Source organism: Nicotiana tabacum, unplaced genomic scaffold, assembly GCF_000715075.1.
Source record: "Nicotiana tabacum cultivar K326 unplaced genomic scaffold, ASM71507v2 Un00001, whole genome shotgun sequence".
In the NCBI taxonomy this organism is placed as follows: Eukaryota; Viridiplantae; Streptophyta; class Magnoliopsida; order Solanales; family Solanaceae; genus Nicotiana; species Nicotiana tabacum.
In genome coordinates, this window is record NW_027438239.1 from 5,480,030 (window position 1) to 5,499,800 (window position 19,771).

Here is a 19,771-nt window from a genome sequence, read left to right on the forward strand (position 1 = left end):
GTTGTCATGAAACTACACGTGTCGGTGTAGGCGTAGATGGCCACTTTGTGGTATAGACTACGGCAGAGTACTCTCCCTCGAGAGAGTACTATTTTGTGCTATTATTAGCATGGCTGAGTTGATTCGTACGGCACTACGATGAGACGACTTGAGCAAGTAGGATATATGATACTTTCCACTAGGTACATAACCTAGTTGTCCTTCTTATGTCGGTGATGGTATAGTACTCCCAGTAAAAGGTAAGGATGATTTTCTTATGTTTAATCCTAAGGAGGCGAAAGTGATTTCGATGACTTAAAGAAAATGGAATGATTTTGTATGATTTTATATAAAATCTTTTATTGATGTAAATGCTTTAAAATTTTATATTGCGGGTTATATTTCACTTGGTTGTTATTTAAAATAACAAGGGTCATGAATTGATAAAATTTCTTATCGTTTTATAACAAATATTGGTGCATTATTTTTATAAAGTTTGTTCCAAGAACTTCAGTTAGAGAGAGTCTATGACACTTATTGAGTACTGTTGTGGTATACTCAGCCCTTAGCGTACCCCCTCCACGGTCCTGCTTACTTTATATATTTCAGGATGATGTATGATACATGGCATGCGGTCAGGAAAGGATGTCTCTCTTTCGGAGGTATTATGAAGCACCACTTTTATTTCGTGGTAGCTATCATGTTCTTCCTTATTTTATTTTGTAGGAATTTCTCCAACCGTTAGTTCTATTCTTTGGTATAGAGTCTCTATAGATAGTTGTGAAAGGTTGTAGTAACGGGGTTGTACACGACATACATAAAAGTATATATATTTTACTTAGTCTCATTGTTATTATCATGAAAGGCGTCATGTGTAATTTTAAATTAGAAAATATTTTATCATTTAACTTGAAAATATATATGATTTTCAAGTAGCTTCCGCAGTTAAATTGGTTTTCATGCATATGATTTGGGTGCATCACATGGTTTGGTTCTCTCGGGTCGGGTAGTGTGCCAGGTGCCAGTCACGTGGTGTCACGACCCAAAATCTCACCCTTCGTGATGGCACCTATCTCAATACCAGGCAAGCCAAAAATCTCAATAAACCACAATTTCTCTCAATATTAAAAATATAATATTTAAATACAATACAAACACTCTCCAAAATCTGGTGTCACTGAGTACATGAGCATCTAATATGAATACAAGTCTAGAAAAATATAGTCTATAATAGTCTGAGACCAAATACAGTGAACAAAGAGATAGAGAAGGAGAAACAAGGTCTGCGGAACGCGGCAGCTACCTCAAAAACTCCTAAAATTCAACCGCGCGAAAGGATCAACACCTGCTATATCCGGGAGCACCTGGATCTGCACACGAAGTGTAGGGTGTAGTATGAGTATAACCAACTCAGCAAGTAACAATAATAAATAAGGAACTAAAGATAATAACGAGCTACACAGTTATGGTTCACTTCCAGTAATTCCATCAAAGAATAGACATGCTATCAAATCTGGCAGTTTAATATTTCAGAGATTTCACAACAATGACAGATAGCAACTAAGTGCAATAACAAATGGAAATCAAGTACAACCTCTTAAGACAACAATTACTCTTTGGGCATCCAGCTCTCATCACTCACTCTTAATGGGTACTCACGCTCACTGGGGGTGTACAGACTCATGAGGGGCTCCTACAGCACAAGCGCTATAAGCACGGACAACTCACGTGCTGCACGGTCAAGTCACGTGCTGCACGGATAACTCACGTACCATAATATAAATATCTGGATCCGCACGGCCAACTCACGTGCAATAATAATATAAGGATCCGCACGGCCAACTCACGTGTTACACGGCCAACTCATGTGCAATAATAAGCCAATAAGGCCTGCTGCAGGCGGGCAACCCCAATCCATAAAATATCCTCACAATCAGGACCTCGGCCTCCCTCAGTCATAAATCTCTCCAGTCTCTCGGGCTCTCAATAATCATTAAATTAGCCCAAACAACAGTGATATGATGTATCAATAATAATAACAGAGATTGAGATAAAATATGCAAGTAAAAACTGAGACTGAGTAAATATAGCATTTAACAGGCAATTCAACAAGTACACGACCTCTGTGGGTCCCAACAGTACTACCACATAGCCTAAGAATGATTTCTAACATGATTTATAGTCAAATTTTATCAACACATAGAGGGCATATAGCTAACAACAAATTATTCAACTTTATAGTTTTCCGGGACGGACCAAGTCACAATCCCCTCGGTGCACGCCCACACACTCATCACCTAGCATGTGTGTCACCTCCAAAATAATCACATGATACCAAAATCCAGGGTTTAATACCCTCGGGACCAGATTTAAAACTGTTACTTACCTGAAATCGTGTAATTCTTTATTTCGCTATGCCCTTTCCACGAGAATTGGTTTTCGAAAGCCTCGTATCTAGCCACAATTAATTTGATTCAGTCAATACCAATTATTGTAACTAATTCCATAAGGAGATACTAATTTTTACAATAAAATCCGAAATTAACTCAAAATTTGCTCGTGGGGCCCACGTATCGAAACCCGAAAAAAGTTACAGAATATGAATGCTCATCCAACCACGAGTCCAACCATATAAATTTTACCAAAATTCGACACCAACTCGACCCTCAAATTCTCAATTAAAGTCTTTGAAGATTTCTACCATTTTCAACCCAATCCTTACCCATTTGAGCTTAACAATCTTTCCACAACCTTATTGGTATGTATACATTATACTCTACACCCAAGAATTATACTATTAATCACCCATCTTTACTCCAAACCCGAAATTGAAGGATTGAGGAAAGAAATTCTTACCTATTTGAAGCCCTAGCAAGATCCTTATGAAATCTTCAAACCTCGAACAAGAATTGATGGATAAATTACTAAGTCTTCACTTTCTCTCTCTAAATTGCTCTCACATCTCTCTAAAATATCAGATTTTGGCTCAAAAATAAGCTTCAAGGGCTATAAATCAAAGTTAGGTCGGGTCAAAAATTAGAAAGAATGGAAGCTCCGACACAGTTATGCGATCGCATAACAGGCATACGGTCCGCATATCCGCCGGATAATTTGGCCTCCAAAGCTGGGCGTTACTGACCCGGTTTGCGGTCATTATGCGGTCCGCATACTCGTTCTGCGGTCGCATAATACACCGCAAAATAGGTCTGCGGTCAGATAGTGCACCGTAGATTTTCCTCAAGTCTTGCCCCTATCCTGAACCACTTTGCGACCATTATGCGGTCCGCATAGTGATTCTGTGACCGTATAGTGGTCGCAGAAATGACCTTTTTCCGACAAAAGTTTTCTTTGAACATCGGTGCATTGTTCAACCCAAAAAGTCCAAGCCGCGGCGAACCCAACGAAATTTCTATAATCTTTGTACTAATTGATCTACCTCGGCACCACCAAACCTTAATTTCCTTAGCAAAATTTCTCTGGGATCGTTACACATAAGTTAACATCCGGCCAACCTTTTCAACTTATATTCTAAACTTTGGAACTAAGTGCTCCAAATCATTTCAAAACCTCACCGAACCCAAACCAATTACCCCAGCAAGCCAAATAACAATTGTAATTCACAATTTGAGCAGTAAATGGGGGAACGGAATTGCAATAGTCAAAACGATCGGCCGGGTCGTTACACGTGGCTTTGGATCGTGACAGTTACCATAAATTGTCAATAGGATATTCTCTTGAAGAATGTGATGTAAGAATTTCCTTTGACTTGAGATCGTTATAGTAATTGACAAGTTATTTATTATCCTTTGATACTAGACACCTATGGCCTTAGGGCGATAGTAAAAAGGATATCGGATATGATTAAATGCTTGTAGAATTAGTAATTGATCAAGATGAATCTGTCAACTCTTGGTAATGAGTTTAAGCTCCGTGTTGTCATGAATTATAAATGTCCAAACTAAGACCTTGGCCAGGGCAATTGAATGAAAGAATTCAATGATCGATTATATTTGATATGAACACATAGTTAGTCGCCTATTAGGATTTGACAGTTGAACCATATCCTAGGGTGACCCAGAACTATAAAGACAAAAGGAATTACTATATTATTTTTCTATTGGTTCTTGAGAGTAAATTGTATACTTCATTCTATCCGGACGTTAAGGAGTGTTACTAGACGCCACCCTTGATTAGTATATTGATGTGATCAATTTACTACCGGCTTAGTATTGATTCTATGGGGTCGCACACTAATGAATGTTATGATCTTTGCTAAAGGATTAATTACTTTATTATTTGATAATTAAATTACAGAATTTAATTAGTCAAATAAATTTAGTTATTTATCCAAATGAAATATTATTATATTCTTTGCTAGCACAGAGGATATAATTAATATTGTGAACAAATTGAAGTTTTCTATTTGGAATAGAAAACTAAATTATCTCTTGATTAAAATATATATATGTTATATATATATATATATATATATAATTAATATTTATTTATATATATAGTATGTATATAATATATTAATGATGAAGACTTATTTGGAAAAACCAATTTAGGATTGGATTGCCAATAAGTCTAAGGAAGGACGTGATGTTGATTCAAACCCATTAAGAATGGGATTGGTATTTTTTAATATAATATATTAATTGATACTTATATTCCAATTGGAATTGGATTTGAAATCGGCAGTCACGATGCCAATTAGATGGAATTTCGAATTTCCATATAAAATAAAGTTTATTTTTGGAATAAATTTTTACCCTAACTAAATCATTTATAGGTGATGCTATATGAAGGGTGATGGAGAAAATTTGCCTGAGAAATTCTTGAGAAAGTGAGAATGCAATACAAAGCCAAGAGAGAAAATACAATTACAAGAAAAAGTGTTTCTTGTTCTTCTACTGTTGAGTTGAGATTTTTGAGAAAGCTTTCAGCACAATATTTCATTCAATTTGTTCACGGGTTTCATTTATCAAAGAGTTGATAGCAAGGATCGGTCTCGGTGTAGATACGTATAGAGTATTCGCACTATCGAATAAATTTTGAAACGAGACTCTCTTCACCAAGTACGTCTTAGATTCGATCTTTGACATGTAAATAAATTTTAAATACGAAAAGATCGGCCTAGGATTGTTATTATCTTCCGCTGTATGTTACGAACATCTATATGCAATCGTTCAAATAGTTCAACCCTCCGCTTAATTAATATGTTTTAAAAGACGTATAAAAGAGAAATACAACAAATAATTTGAGACGAAGCAGTAATACATTTTGTGCATAATCTATCATTTGTACATATACTTTACCACTATTGGACTATCCACAAAAAAGTTGTCTGAACATAAGTTTGTTATGAAAGTTTCGTACGTATATGTGCATGCGTCTACTTTTAAATTTCATTATCAAGTAAATAGCATGTTTTATATTTTTATTGGCTAGCTGAATTTATAGAATATAAGGATTTGAAGAGTATCTCAAGATCATAGCACTCAGAAAATAATTCTCAAGATCTTTTAATAGAATAGACAAAAATATATCAAAGAATATTGGCAAGTGATCAACGAGATAATTTCATGTGAAATAGTAAGTAGTTATCATCTCTTAATGAACCTAGGGATGATTTTGGTAAATTAGCAAGATCTTCTTTCTGTAAGATAATTTAGTCAATGGTCAGCTCTAACTTACTATATATCTATCAAGACTTATATATACTTCTTTGGTAATTAGTTTTAATATATTGCCATTATGGTAAGTAAAACTACAGTATAACATGGAGGATCATTAATATCTTTTAGATATCAAATATTCCTTAATATTTGGTAAGCATTATGTTTTCTCCACTATAAAAGAAGCACCCATACCATAGAGTTTCTCCAGGCAATTAGAAAAAATGATTAAGTACAATAAACTCTTGTTCTATCTAGTAAACCAAGCATATTATGGCTTTTAATCTCCCTCTCATTTTCACTTTTATAGCTCTATGTTTGTTTAAACACTGCACTTGTGCACATGTTAAATCACTCAATGCATCTTTAGCTGGTTTTCAACCAGCTGTAGCAACATATTATGGCGCTCCAAATGGAGCAGGAAGTGGTAATTAATGATGTTATACTCTGAATAAAACTTTTTTATTAATGCATACAAAATTTGTTTTCGTTAATTTAATTTATATATATTAGAGGTTGATTTCGACACACAGTCAGGGTAATTAAACTCGATCTTTTTAATTATTTTTATGAGATTTGTTATTAATTGGACCATACAATTAATTTTCATTTTTGTAATGCAAGATGGAGGAGCTTGTGGATATACAAATGCTGTATCACAAACCCCTTATAATTCCTTTGTATCTGCTGGAAATCCTCCTCTCTACAGGAAAGGCTTAGGCTGCGGGGCTTGCTACCAGGTCCATATTAATTCTTGCCCATAATTTAGTTTTTCGTCACTTCCAGTAACATGTTATAACATATTAAAATGTACTAACTAATAGTGCAAAAATTAATTTGCACTATCGATATATATGAGTGAAATCCTTCGATAAATTGCTCTAATGTCTAAGACTTCATTAATTTGCCTCGTCAATGTTATATACTCATGACTTGTACATCTTGTTCAATTATAGGTGAAATGTAATCTAGGCCCTTGCTCAGGAAACCCAGTGACTGTAACCATTACATATGAGTGTCCTGGGTGTTCAGGTGCTATTCATTTTGATCTAAGTGGAACTACCATGGGAGCTATGGCCAAGCCTGGACAAGCTGACACGTTACGTAATATGGGAAATATCCCAATCTCTTACCAAAGGTACATACTTTTTTGAATAAGGTTATATATACTGACAGCACTTTTTAACCGAAAATTCGGATAACGTTAAATTTATGTATGGTTCTAAGGATACGTAATATCCTTTGATACAAAGATAACAATACAAGTATATTGACTATGAGGATAGAAATGATGAACAGGGAAATTGAATAAGATGAAATAAAACAAGCACAAAGAGATGTCTTTATATATGAGAAAAAGATCTGTTTATTCCAGTCTATCTTGTCTTTTTATAGCTTACAAGGATCCCCTCTTTTATCATAGAGGGTCATGGCTTTATCTATAATAAATTAATAAAATAATGCATATAATGGAGGATCCATGATGATTTGTCTCTTCCTCGGTTCTCGTCAAGATTCTCTCCCTTGGTGCGGTTGCAACGACTCTTATCTGTCGTTTCGATACTGGCTCGAACTTGATACTGTCTCGAGGTTGTTGCTGGGTCGGCCCTTCGGTCTTACCTCGAGTTCGACATTCGGGATAGGCGCGGTTCGTTTCTGACCTCGAAGCGATGTCCTGTGGATCGATTTGGTCACGGGCTCGATAAGATTATCGAGCCAACTCCTCGAACAGCCTTCGGGCTCGACGCTCGTTCGTACTACCTTCGAAACTAACTCCAAAATCTACTCTGGTTTCTTGCCATTCGAACTCGATCGAACGTGGAAAATCCTAGATCTATTTTGACCGTATACAGATAGTCCCCTCGATTCTCATGAGGGATGCGGTGAGAATCGATATGATCTTCGACGGTTCGATCGGGCAATAAGTTGACGTTTTATCAGGGGTCGACTGTGACGTGTGCGATAGCTGTCCCATCGATTTAGTCTTTCAAGGTATTTAATGTTTATCATATGGTGGTCGGCCACCTCTGATATTGAACCGTCATGACGTGAGCCTATAAATAACCCTTCCATACAACCTTTACCACTTTTGCGCCTTCTCTCTTCCAAATTCTCTTATTTTTCCTCTCTATTTCGTTTCTTTAGAGCTATCCACACCAGAGTTTTTGGTACCGTCAATTTTTCCCTTTCCTTTGCATTCCTTCTTCTCGTATTAATGGCGAAAACTTCGAAAACCGTACCTGAGAAGGAGAAAGCTTCTTATTCACAGTCGTCCATTAATAAGACGCCGGTCTAGTCGTCCATTCACGACTATGTTCCCGGCCCGTGCACTCTGAAGATCGATTTTAGGGTAGAGAACCGTTCATCCGTTCTGGGTCGATGCGAGCATGTGTCGACGTATATGTGCTCTATAACGGAGGGTCACCTCGAGGCCGTCAAAAAAGACTACAACTGGGGTCCCGAGGTCGTGTTGCAAATTCCATCCCCCGATGAGAGTGTCATCACTCATGTGGAGGGGTTTTTTAAGTGTTTACACTTATCCCTTCACATTGGGAGCCGTCGACCCAATGATTATTGATTTTTCCAAAAGGTACCAGGTCACCCTCGGTCAAATTCATCCCTTTTTTTGGCGTATAGTGATCTTACTTCGCTTCTTCTCTATCAAAGCTGGAGGGCTGGATTTTTCTTTGAATCACCTCATACGATTGTATCAGCCTCAGATCTTTCGAGGACTAATCAGACTTCATCGTCGGGCATCGAAGGCTTTGATGTCGAGCATTGATGAAGACACGGATCGGGGGTTGGATGGGTCATTATATTCGAGTGAGGACCCGTGACCTTATTCCGAAAGAGAAGATGTTGTTCCCCAAAGAATGGAATTTCAACCGTAAGTGATTCTTGTTTGCTTTTTGTGTCTTTTCCCGATTTTTTATGATGTCTTTCCCTGATATTCAGCTTCCTCTTGGATGCCACAGGCGGTACCTGACCTCGAGGATTGTGTTCGGAAGTTAGCTTTGACTTTCTGCCAAATGCGCTTGGCGTGATTTGGCAAAAGGTAGATGGGAGGCCAAGAACCATGGTAAGGTTTTGCTTCTTGTTTCCTTCGAAGTATTCTTTATGTTCTATTTGTTACCGATTTCCTTTCATGCAGGCATAACCAAGGATGCCGCTTTGAGGCCTTTGAGTGGTGAAGAAGGAACCAAGTCCCCGGTCCCGCAACTGGGGAAAGATAAGAAGCGAAGAGCTTCCTCTCGGTCAGAGGACCCCAAGCCCAAAACTTGGATGGTGAGGATAAAAGCAATTTCCCTTCTGATTGAATCGGTCCCACGATTGAGAGAAGAAGAAGAAGTAGATAACGCCTAGGCTTTGGTGATCCGATCTGCGAAAGCTATCGAGGTTGCTAGAGCTCCCGAGCCGATGGCGGTTGTGCCGGTCGGGGTCGGTCCTGAAGTCCCGAGTCTTGATCGGAGCACCCCGAGTGATTTTCTCGGGGCTATGAGAATGGGTCATTCACCTTCTCTTCCAACTTTTTCTAAGGAGGCGTTAAAGGAAGCTCGAGAATTGAAGACCCTCGATATGGGCGGAGGCTCTAGTGTAAGGGAGCCTTTTAGGGATTTCTTTACTGGTGTCGATGATGCTTCTGATATCGGTGACGCTTCTCTTCTACTAGAGGAGGCCCATCGTTTCATTACTCGGGTAACGATTCTTCTACACTTGGTTTCTTTGTTCTTTTCCATACTTGACTTGTGTTTTTTCCTTATTGTGCAGGCCATTAATAAGTTTCGAGTTGATGTTAGCCAGTGTATGGCCGAGCTTCGGATGGTCTTGGGTGAGAGAGACGCCCTGAGGCTTCTTTGCAGCCAAAAGGACAAGGCTATAAAGGACCTCCAAGTGGATTTGGCTAAGGTTCATGAAGAAGAGGCCGGACTTGATAAGCAGGTGAGCCTCATTTTGTTAAAGTATGGGTCTGACTTGACTGTGGAAGTTAACCCTTCGTTGTCTCAACTGCAGTAAAAGGTTGAAAAGATCGGGTTACTTCGAGAAGAAGTTGATCAAATCCAAGCTGAATGCAATCAGTGGAAGGAGACTCTCGACCGCCTGGATGCAGAAAAAGAAACCATTTTGACCAAATTATTATCGGCCGATGTTGAACTTCGAAGCGTCAAGCAAAAGGGTTCGGCTCAAGGTAAGAAGATCGAGGAGCTTGAAATACTGCTTGCTGAGGCTAAGGCGGAGGTTGAGTCGTCGAAAGTCTTGGCGGATAAGTCCATTGCTGTGTATCGGTCTGATGCCGAGGCTGCTCAGATGGAGGCCCGGGAGGTGGCAGATATTGCCGATGCTCGAGCTTATTGGGTTGTCGAGCTTGCTATGTGTAGGTCTCGGAGGGAGACCCTCAAGGAGATACACGCTCGAGGTTTCGACCTTACTAAAGAGATAAAAAAAAGGCTAAAGAGCTCGAAGCTGAAGCTGAAGCCTTGGCTTCCGATGATGATGATGATGGCGGCAGCAAGAGCGGATCTGAGGATTGGGAAGAGCTCGACAGTGGAGCGAACGCACCAGAGGGTGACCAGGAAGCTTAGTTTTAAACTTTTTACGTTTGTAATCAATCACGTAGGCAATCTTGTATATATATATATAACAAGGTCGATTTGTTTTTGTTTTGTCATGACTTTAATCAAATGTTGACTTCGTAGTCTCTATGATCGATCGATTGTTTTTTCAGACTTGAAGTGATGTAGCCTTTAGGCTTGCTAGTTGAGTCAATGATTCAATCTTTGAAGAAATATAGACTGTAGGTGTGATGGTTGAGTGAGTGTTCGCTCAAACTCAAAGTAAAAGTAGCTTATAGGCTTATTAGCCGTTGAGTGAATGTTTCGAACTTGAAGCGATGTAGCCCATAGGCGTAATGGTAGAGTGAGTGCTTGCTCGAAATCGAAATAAAAGTAGCCCGTAGGCTTAATAGTCGAGTGGATGTTTCGAACTCTAAATAATGTAGCCCGTAAGTATAATGGTCGAGTGAGTGCTTGCTCGAACTCGGAATAAAAGTAGCCTGTAGGCTTAATAGTCGAGTGAATGTTTCAAACTCGAAATAATGTGGCCCGTTGGCGTAATGGTTGAGTGAGTGCTTGCTCAAACTCGAAATAAAATTAGCCCGTAGGCTTAATAATCGAGTGAATGTTTCGAACTCGAAATAATGTGTCCCGTAGGCATAATGGTTGAGTGAGTGCTTGCTCGAACTCGAAATAAAAGTAGCTTGTAGGCTTAATAGTTGAGTGAATGTTTCGAACTCGAAATAATGTGGCCCGTAGGCGTAATAGTTGAGTGAGTGCTTGCTCAAACTCAAAATAAAAGTAGCCCGTAGGCTTAATAGTCGAGTGAATGTTTCAAACTCGAAATAATGTGGCCCGTAGGCGTAATGGTCGAGTGAGTGCTTGCTCAAACTCGAAATAAAAGTAGCTCGTAGGCTTAATAGTCGAGTGAATGTTTCGAACTCGAGATAATGTAGCCCGTAGGCATAATGGTCGAGTGAGTACTTGCTCGAACTCGAAAAATGTAGCCCGTAGGCTTAATAGTCGAGTGAATGTTTCAAACTCGAGATAATCTAGCCCGTAGGCATAATGGTCGAGTGAGTTCTTGCTCGAACTCGGAATAAATGTAGCCCGTAGGCTTAATGGTTGAGTTTTTCTTAACTTTGATTGCACAATAAATCTCAAGTCATTATACATGTGTTCATGTTTTGCGCCTGGGTTCGGGCCAGTCTACATGAGCATGGTTCGTTTTGACCATTTAGCTCTTACAATTTTTCCTATTGGAACCCTGTTGTTTTGACCGAGGTCGATTGAAAGAAGGCCTCGGATATTGCTGAAAGTGTAGCATGATCAATGGTTGCCTCATTAAAAACCTTTCCGAAAACCCATTTGGGATAAAACCGGTCTACTGGAAAAAGAGTGCAACACGTGCTTCCAAGCGAAAGATCCATCTTAGCTCTTGTTCAAAATTCTGTAGGGGTCAGTTAAATGAATATGGAAGGGTCGTATCTTAGCAGTAGTACCGTTTTAGATGTGATACATTCCAACTGCTTGGTAGCTGTTTGCCATTTATAATGTCGAGCCTGTACGATCCCTTTCCGACGTTCTCGAGCACCTGATATAGTCCTTCCCAATTTGGTCCTAGTTTTTCTTCGTTCAGATTCCAGGTATTGACAGTGACTTTTCTTAACACTAAGTCCCCGGGATTGAAATGGCGGATCTTGGTTCTTCAATTATAATATCTTTCGATTTGTTTCTTTTTGGCGGCCAATTGGACGAGGGAAGCTTCTCGTCCTTCGTCCGATAATTCAAGGCTGGTATTCATAGCCTCGTTATTTGATTCTTCCGTCGTGAATCAAAATCTGGGACTTGGTTCACCGACTTTGACTGGTATCAATGCTTCAGAACCATATACTAAGGAGAATGGGGTCGCACCCATACTGGATTTTGACATTGTCCGGTATGCCCAAAGGACTTCGGGAAGGATTTCTCTCCATTTTTCTTTAGCGTCGTTCAACCTCTTCTTCAGGTTTTGAACAATAGTTTTGTTCGTTGATTCGGCCTGTCCGTTCCCACTGGGGTGGTATGGTATTGATAGTATCCTTCTTATTTTGTGATCTTCGAAGAATTTTGTTACTTTACTGCCAACGAATTGCTTCCCATTGTCGCATACTATTTCGGCGGGTATCCCGAACCGGGATATGATATGATCCCAAATAAAGTCTATAACTTATTTCTCTCTTATTTTCTCGAACGCCTGCGCTTCAACCCATTTAGAAAAATAGTCAGTCATAAATAAAATGAATTTGGCTTTACCTAGGGTCGATGGCAGAGGGCCGACGATGTCCATTCCCCATTTCATGAACGGCCATGGGGATAGGACTGAGTGAAGTTGCTCTATGGGTTGATGGATCATTGGCACAAACCTTTGACATTTGTCACATTTACGAACAAATTCTTTCTCATCTTTGCCCATATCAATCCAATAATTCCCTGCTCTGATTACTTTTCGAACTAATGTGTCGGCACCAGAGTGATTCCCACAAGTGCCCTCGTGTACTTCCCGTAGGATGTAATTTGTATCTCCCAGACCCAAGCCTACTACCAATGGTCCATCGAATGTCCTTCGATATAGTGTTCCGTCCGCAACCAACGTAAATCGAGCAGCTTTAGTCCGTAGGGTCCTGGAATCTTTATGGTCTGATGGGATCTTTCCGTTCTTTAAGTATTCAATATACTTGTTTCTCCAATCCCAGGTTAAGCTAGTAGAGTTTATCTCGGCGTGACCATCTTCGATTACCGATCTCGACAGTTGAACGACAGTCCTCGAGCTCAAATCATCTACCTCGACCGACGATCCCAAATTCGCAAGCGCATCAGCCTCATTATTCTGTTCTCGCGGAACATGCCGTAGAGTCCATTGTTTGAAATGGTGCAAAATGACAAGTAGTTTGTCTAAATATCTTTGCATTATACCTTCTCAGACTTCGAAGGTTTTGTTTACTTGACTCACCACAAGCAAAGAGTCACAATTAACCTCAATGACTTCTGCTCCCAAGTTTCTAGCTAGCTCGAGACCTGCAATCATGGCTTCATACTCGGACTTGTTGTTAGTTAACCTGATAGTTTTAATAGCTTGCCTAATAATGTTACCCGTGGGTGGTTTCAAAACTATGCCTAGTCCGGACCCCTTCACGTTCGAAGCCCCATTCGTAAAAAGAATCCATACCCCCGAAGATGTACCCGATTTCAATAAGAGTTCTTTTTCGACTTCGGGTACGAGGGTTGGCGTGAAGTCGGCCACGAAGTCTGCTAAATATTGAAACTTGATGGCCGTACGAGGTTGATATTCTATATCGTACCCACTGAGTTTGACAGCCCATTTGGTCAATCAGCCTGATAGTTCGGGCTTATGGAAATTATTACGAAGTGGGTAGGTGGTTAATACGCATATGGGGTGACATTGAAAGTACGGTCTTAACTTTCTAGAGGCACTTATCAGTGCAAGTGCCAATTTTTCTAAGTGCGGATATCTAGTTTCTGCTTCTCCTAAGGTCCGACTTATGTAATAAACGGGAAATTGCGTACCTTGGTCTTCTGGAACTAGGACACTGCTTACGGCGACTTGCGATACCGCCAAGTACAAGTAAATTTTTTCGTCTGTTTTTGGAGTGTGAAGTAGTGGTGGGCTCAATAGATATCATTTCAATTCCTGTAATGCTTGTTGGCATTCCGGTGTCCAAGCGAAGTCGTTCTTCTTTTTGAGTTGAGAGAAAAATTTGTGACTTTGATCTGATGATCTCGAAATGAATCGGCCTAAGGCTGCAATCCTTCCTGTCCACGATGATGATGTCTTCGATGGCCTTGATTTTGTCGGGGTTAATCTCGATTCCCCGATTTGACACCATGAAGCCGAGGAACTTGCCCAAACTGACCCCGAAAGCACATTTTTCGGGGTTGAGCTTCATGTTGTATTTCCTCAAAATCTCGAACGTTTCCTGCAAATGGGCCAAATGGTCCTCTGCATGCAGGGACTTAACTAGCATGTCATCAATATAAACTTCCATTGATTTACCTATTTGTTCTTCGAACATTTTATTTACTAGGCGTTGATAAGTAGCCCTTGCATTTTTTAGCCCGAAGGGCATTACATTATAACAATATGTTCCATATTTGGTGACAAATGAAGTCTTTTCCTGGTCATCTGGGTTCATCTGAATTTGAATAAGAATTTGATAACAAATTGAATAAGTTTCTTCCTGAGTTCGGGGCTCAATCCTGTTCCCAGGTATACCTTTTGTTCGGGCCAGTGTTCGATTAGTATGATTTGCTCTAGTTCCTCAATGGTTGATTTGGTGGCATCTTAATCATCAGGGATCATGAAGGATAGAGGAATCCATTGATCTCCTTCCGAGCCCGTTTCTTTTATCAGCAAAGGCGAGGATATTGATTTAGCTCCCTCGATGGCGAACATTTCCTTTGCGGTCGGTTGTTCTCCGTACACCTGTCGTTTTAAGAATTTACGCCTCGTTCAATGACTTAAGGTTTCGAGCATATGTATTATGACCTGCGTGTGTGGTCGAGTTTGATTTACGGATGATTCAGAGTGATTTGAGATACTTAGTCCCTATGACGGAACCTTAAGTCTTAGGATTTTAACCGTAGTCGGAACTATGTGAAGACAACTCCGGAATGGAGTTCCATCATTTCCGTTAGCTCCGTTGGTTGATTTTGGACTCAGGAATGTGTCCGGAAAATTATTTGGAGGTCCGTAGTGGAATTAAGCTTGAAATGGCGAAACTCAAAATTTTGGAAATTTCGACTGTGGGGTTGACTTTTTGATATCGGGGTCGGAATGCGATTTTGAGAGTTGGAACAGATCCGTTATGTTATTTGGGACTTGCCTGCAAAATTTGACGTCATTCCAGGTTGTTTTGATAGGTTTTGACACGAGTTTTAGAAGTTGGAAGTTTTTGAAGTTCATAAGATCGATTTGTGGTGCGATTTGTATTTTCGGCATAATTTGATATGATTTGAAACTTCGAGCGAGTCTGTGATATGTTATGGGACTGGTTAGCATGATTGGACGGGGTCCCGAGGGGCTCGGGTGTGTTTCGGAGTGGTTTCGGACCAAATTTGGAGTTGTTTGGACTGCTGTTGCTAAAGTCTGGTTTCCTTCTTCGCAAACGTGAAGGGAGTCCCATGTTCGCGAAGAGGAGTTTGAGGGGCTCATGATTTGTCCTTCACGAAGAAGGAGCAGGGCAAGCCTTCGCGAATGCGGCCCAGGCAACGTGAACGCGAAGAAGAAAAGGAAGATAGGGGCCTGGGGTCCTTTGGCCTTCGCGAACGCGAAGCTTGGAACGCGAACGCGAAGGTATTGGCCAGCTAGTCATCGCAAACACGATGTGGACTTCGCGAACGTGAAGAGGAAACGATGGGCCAGAAACAATTGGCCTTCGCGAACACGACGCTTGTCACGCGAACACGAAGAAGGATTTGAGGCAGCTAGATTTTGGCCTTCTCGAACGCGAAGGAATGGTCGCGAACGCGAAGAATGCCTATCTGGGCAGAATTAAAAGTCCCAAAACGGGGGTTTGAGTTCATAACTCAAAATCTAATTTGGAGCTCGGTAGAAGGCGATTTTTAGAGAGATTCTTGCGTGGGTGTTTGGGGTAAGTGATCCTCATCCAGTTTTGATTAATTTTCATGCTTATGTCTTTGAATCCATCATTTAATTCGGATGTAATGGAAGAAAAATCAATATTTTTGTAAAATCTTCAAAAAATAAAAATTTAAGATTTGGAGGTCGATTTTTTATTGGAATTCAATAAAATTGGTATGGTTGAACTCGTCTCGGAATGGGTTTTCGGATTTCATGAAAATTATGTCTGGTTCCGAGAGGCAAGTCCCACATTGACTTTTGTTGACTTTTTGGAATAAATTTTTAAGTCGACATATTATTATCCGGAATTATTTTCGATGAAATTTAATGAAGTTATATAATTAATTTGGATAGATTTGAACGGCCCGAAAGTCAATTCAAGCAAGAAGGCGATTTTGGAATATCGGCATAACTTCAAAGAGGTAAGTGTCTTGCTTAACCTCGAGTGGGGGAAATTTCCCTTAGGCATTGAGTCTTATGTGCAACTTGGGTAATTGAAAACCATGTACGCGAGGTGACGAGTATGTACTTGGTTTATATGTGCAAATTTTATTGAGTTAAAGTCTTGAGCATATTGTGTAGTAAATTGGATAATTGTTGGCATATATTTAATCATATACTTATCGTGCCTAAACCCTTGTTGTTTAGTCTGTTGTTATATGACAATGTGATGTGATTGTTATTTGATTATTTATGAAATTTAGTGAATTTGTTGGCTTCATAATTATTGGAATTTAATTTCATTTTGGATTTTCCCCTCTGCAAATAATTAATTAAATGAACTTAAGAAGAGGTGTTCATATAATTATTAAAAATTTGATCTTTTATGAAGACTTTGCTTTATGTTGGGCAATTTCTATCTCTATTGATTGTTTTTGGGTGTTGTACACATTGTGTGGAGCATTTGGCTATTTGCTGTGAAATTAATTGACTTGGTTGTAGCTTTGAAATTTGGTTGTGGCCATTGGGCAAATTGTGATAGGAATTGATTTTGTTATGTTGTTGTGATAATTTCCTGTGTAAATTGTTGCGTTGTGTGAGTTGTTATTATGGGGAGATAAGGGTGGCATTTCACCGTTGATATTATGTGGTTATAAGGGTGGCATTTCACTGTTATATTTGTTGGCTATTGATATTGTCTGGGCGGAGCGATAAGGGTGGCTATAGGAACGATAAGGGTGGCTATTGTCAGGGACGATATGTGATGATGTGGGGTTGTGGTGTTGACAATTTTCATGTGATATTGTGAATTTATTATGTTTATTTTTATACCTTTTGCAACTTGTCTTGTTGTTAGTAAATTGATAATAATCTGATTTATGTTGAAATTTGGAGCCCGTGGCTATTGCCAGGCGGTTTATAAAATGAAATGTGGGAACGGGGTGCCGTGAATTGTGATATGAAATGGGGATATTGGCACGTGAATTGTCCGTGCAGTTGTGATATAAAATATGGGCACGCGGTGCTGTGTTGAAATGATAATGATATTTGGCACGTGAATTGTCCATGCAGTTGTGATATGAAATGAGGGTACGAGGTGCCAGGCAAATATGATGATTTAATTATGGGCACGAGGTGCCGTTGAAATATGAAAATGGGCTGAGACCCGTATATACGAAAAATATGAAAATGGGTTGAGACCCGTAATTTGATCATTTTGAAATGAGGTGTCACATAGTGACTTTTTAATTGAAACAATTATATTCAAAATATTTATTTGAAATGATTTTTACTTAGAAAGTATCATATAAAAGAATTGTATTTTGAAAGATATTTATTTGAGGAAATTGTATTTAAAAAGATTTATTGAAAGAATTATATTTCAAAAATAATTATTTGAGAAAATTATATTTGAAAGAGAGTTATCTGGAAGAACTATGTGAAAGACATTTATTTGAAGGGCTTAATTTAATTGGGTGTAATTGCGTTCATTAATTGTTGAGTGATATTAATGATATTCTTGTTGTCTGCTGTGCATATCACTAGTTATTTTATCCTGCCTTTATGATTATTTGTTTCCTATTATTTTCTATATTATATTGCACATGTTATTAGACTAGTGAGTGTCTTGACTGTATCTCGTCTCTACTCCATTGAGGTTAGTCTTGATACTTACTGGGCACCGCTGTGGTGTGCTCACTCTACACTTCTGCACATTTTTGTGCAGAGCCTTGTATTGAAGATAACGGACTTGAGCAGAGTTAAAGCGGGATCGTTAGGATTCAAGGTAGAGCTGCTTGGTTGTCGCAGTCCCTTGGAGTCTTTTCATTTCATTGTACTGTTAATTTGTAATCAAACAGTATTGTATATTCGGTCCACGTGATCATTCTATATATTCAATTAGAGTTCGTGACTCAGTACTACCAGTCTTGGGAGGTTGTATATTGTAATTATTTCCGCTGTTAGATTTTTTTATTTTTTTTTAAAAAAAATAAGGCTTCAAAATTGCAATGGAAATCGGCTTACCTAGTCTTAGAGACTAGGTGCCATCACGACTCCTGTGGTGGGATTTTGGGTCGTGATAAGTTGGTATCAGAGCTGTAGGTTCATAGGTTCTACGAGTCACGAACGAGTCTAGTAGAGTCTTGCGGATCGGTACGGAGACGTCTGTACTTATCTTCGAGAGGCTACAGAACTGTTAGGAAATTTCCATTTCATTCATTCCTGTCGTGCGGAATTTGTTGAATTTGGAATTTAAGCCTTTGTATCTCTATTCTCTCACTAATGGTGAGTACACGTGCTACCGGGTTAGCTGAGCATGCATCCGCACATACTGCTAGGGCTGTAAGAGGTCGGGGCCAAGGAAGGGCACGCGCTACGATTAGAGCACCTGCCAGAACAACAGTTGGGGAGCCACTAGTAGCTCCAGTCGTGGGACTGGTACCAGAAGCACCTGTTGTTACCCCCGAACTTCAGGAGACCTTAGCACAATTCCTGCGTATGTTTGGTACATTAACACAGGCGGGATTGATCTCTGTTGTACCAAATATTTCACAGATTGGGGGAGTAGATCAGACTCCAACCATAATTCCAGAGCAGCAGGTTCACGTTGGTCAGGTTCCGGGTGCAATACCGGTACAACCTGTTATTTCGGTTCGGCCTGAGGTTAGGCCCGAGGCATCAGAAGAAGAACAAAAGAGACTTGAAAGGTTTAAGAAATATGATCCACCAACTTTCAGTGGCACAGCTACAGAGGATGCCCAAGGATTTCTAGAAAATTGTCACTGTATTCTCCGCACCATGGGTATTGTGGAAGTGACCGGAGTTTCCTTTACTACATTTCAACTATCAGGTGCAATGTACCGGTGGTGGCAAATCTATGAAGAAGGTAGACCAGGCGATGCCACACCACTAACTAGGGATCAATTTTTGGAAATGTTCTTGAAAGAATTTGTTCCCCAGACTATCCGAGATGCGTGGCGCACAAAGTTTGAACGGTTACATCAGGGCACTATGACAGTGTCAGAATATGCTATCAGATTCAGTGAGTTAGCCCGTCATGCACCTATCTTAGTTCCTACAATCAGAGAACAGGTCCGCAGATTCATTGAGGGGCTCGATTATGATATTAAAATATGTATGGCTCGAGAGTTGCAAACTGATGCTCCATTTCAACAAGTAGTGGAGATTGCAAAGAAGATTGAGGGTGTTTTAGGCGAGGAAAGGGAGTCTAAGGAGGCCAAAAGGTCTCGAAGATCTGGAGTGTTCAGTGGATTTTACTCTTCAGCTATAACCCATTATAGCGGAGGCTCGAGCAGTCGGAGTGCTCCAGTTTACAGTGCACCACTGACACGAGATTCTTACAGTGGTTATTCCAGTTATCTGGCACAGACTCTGTACGAGCAGTCGCGACCTCAGAGGGGTTTTTATGAGTGTGGTGATACTACGCATATCATGAGAGATTGTCCCAGACTTGGGAGGGG

General features: G+C 39.9%; 1 pseudogene; it reads right to left on the minus strand.

The window, feature by feature from the left end:
- The window catches only part of LOC107759412 ((R)-linalool synthase TPS5, chloroplastic-like), a 252,355-nt pseudogene that overhangs the window by 148,450 nt on the left and 84,134 nt on the right, over positions 1-19,771 (minus strand).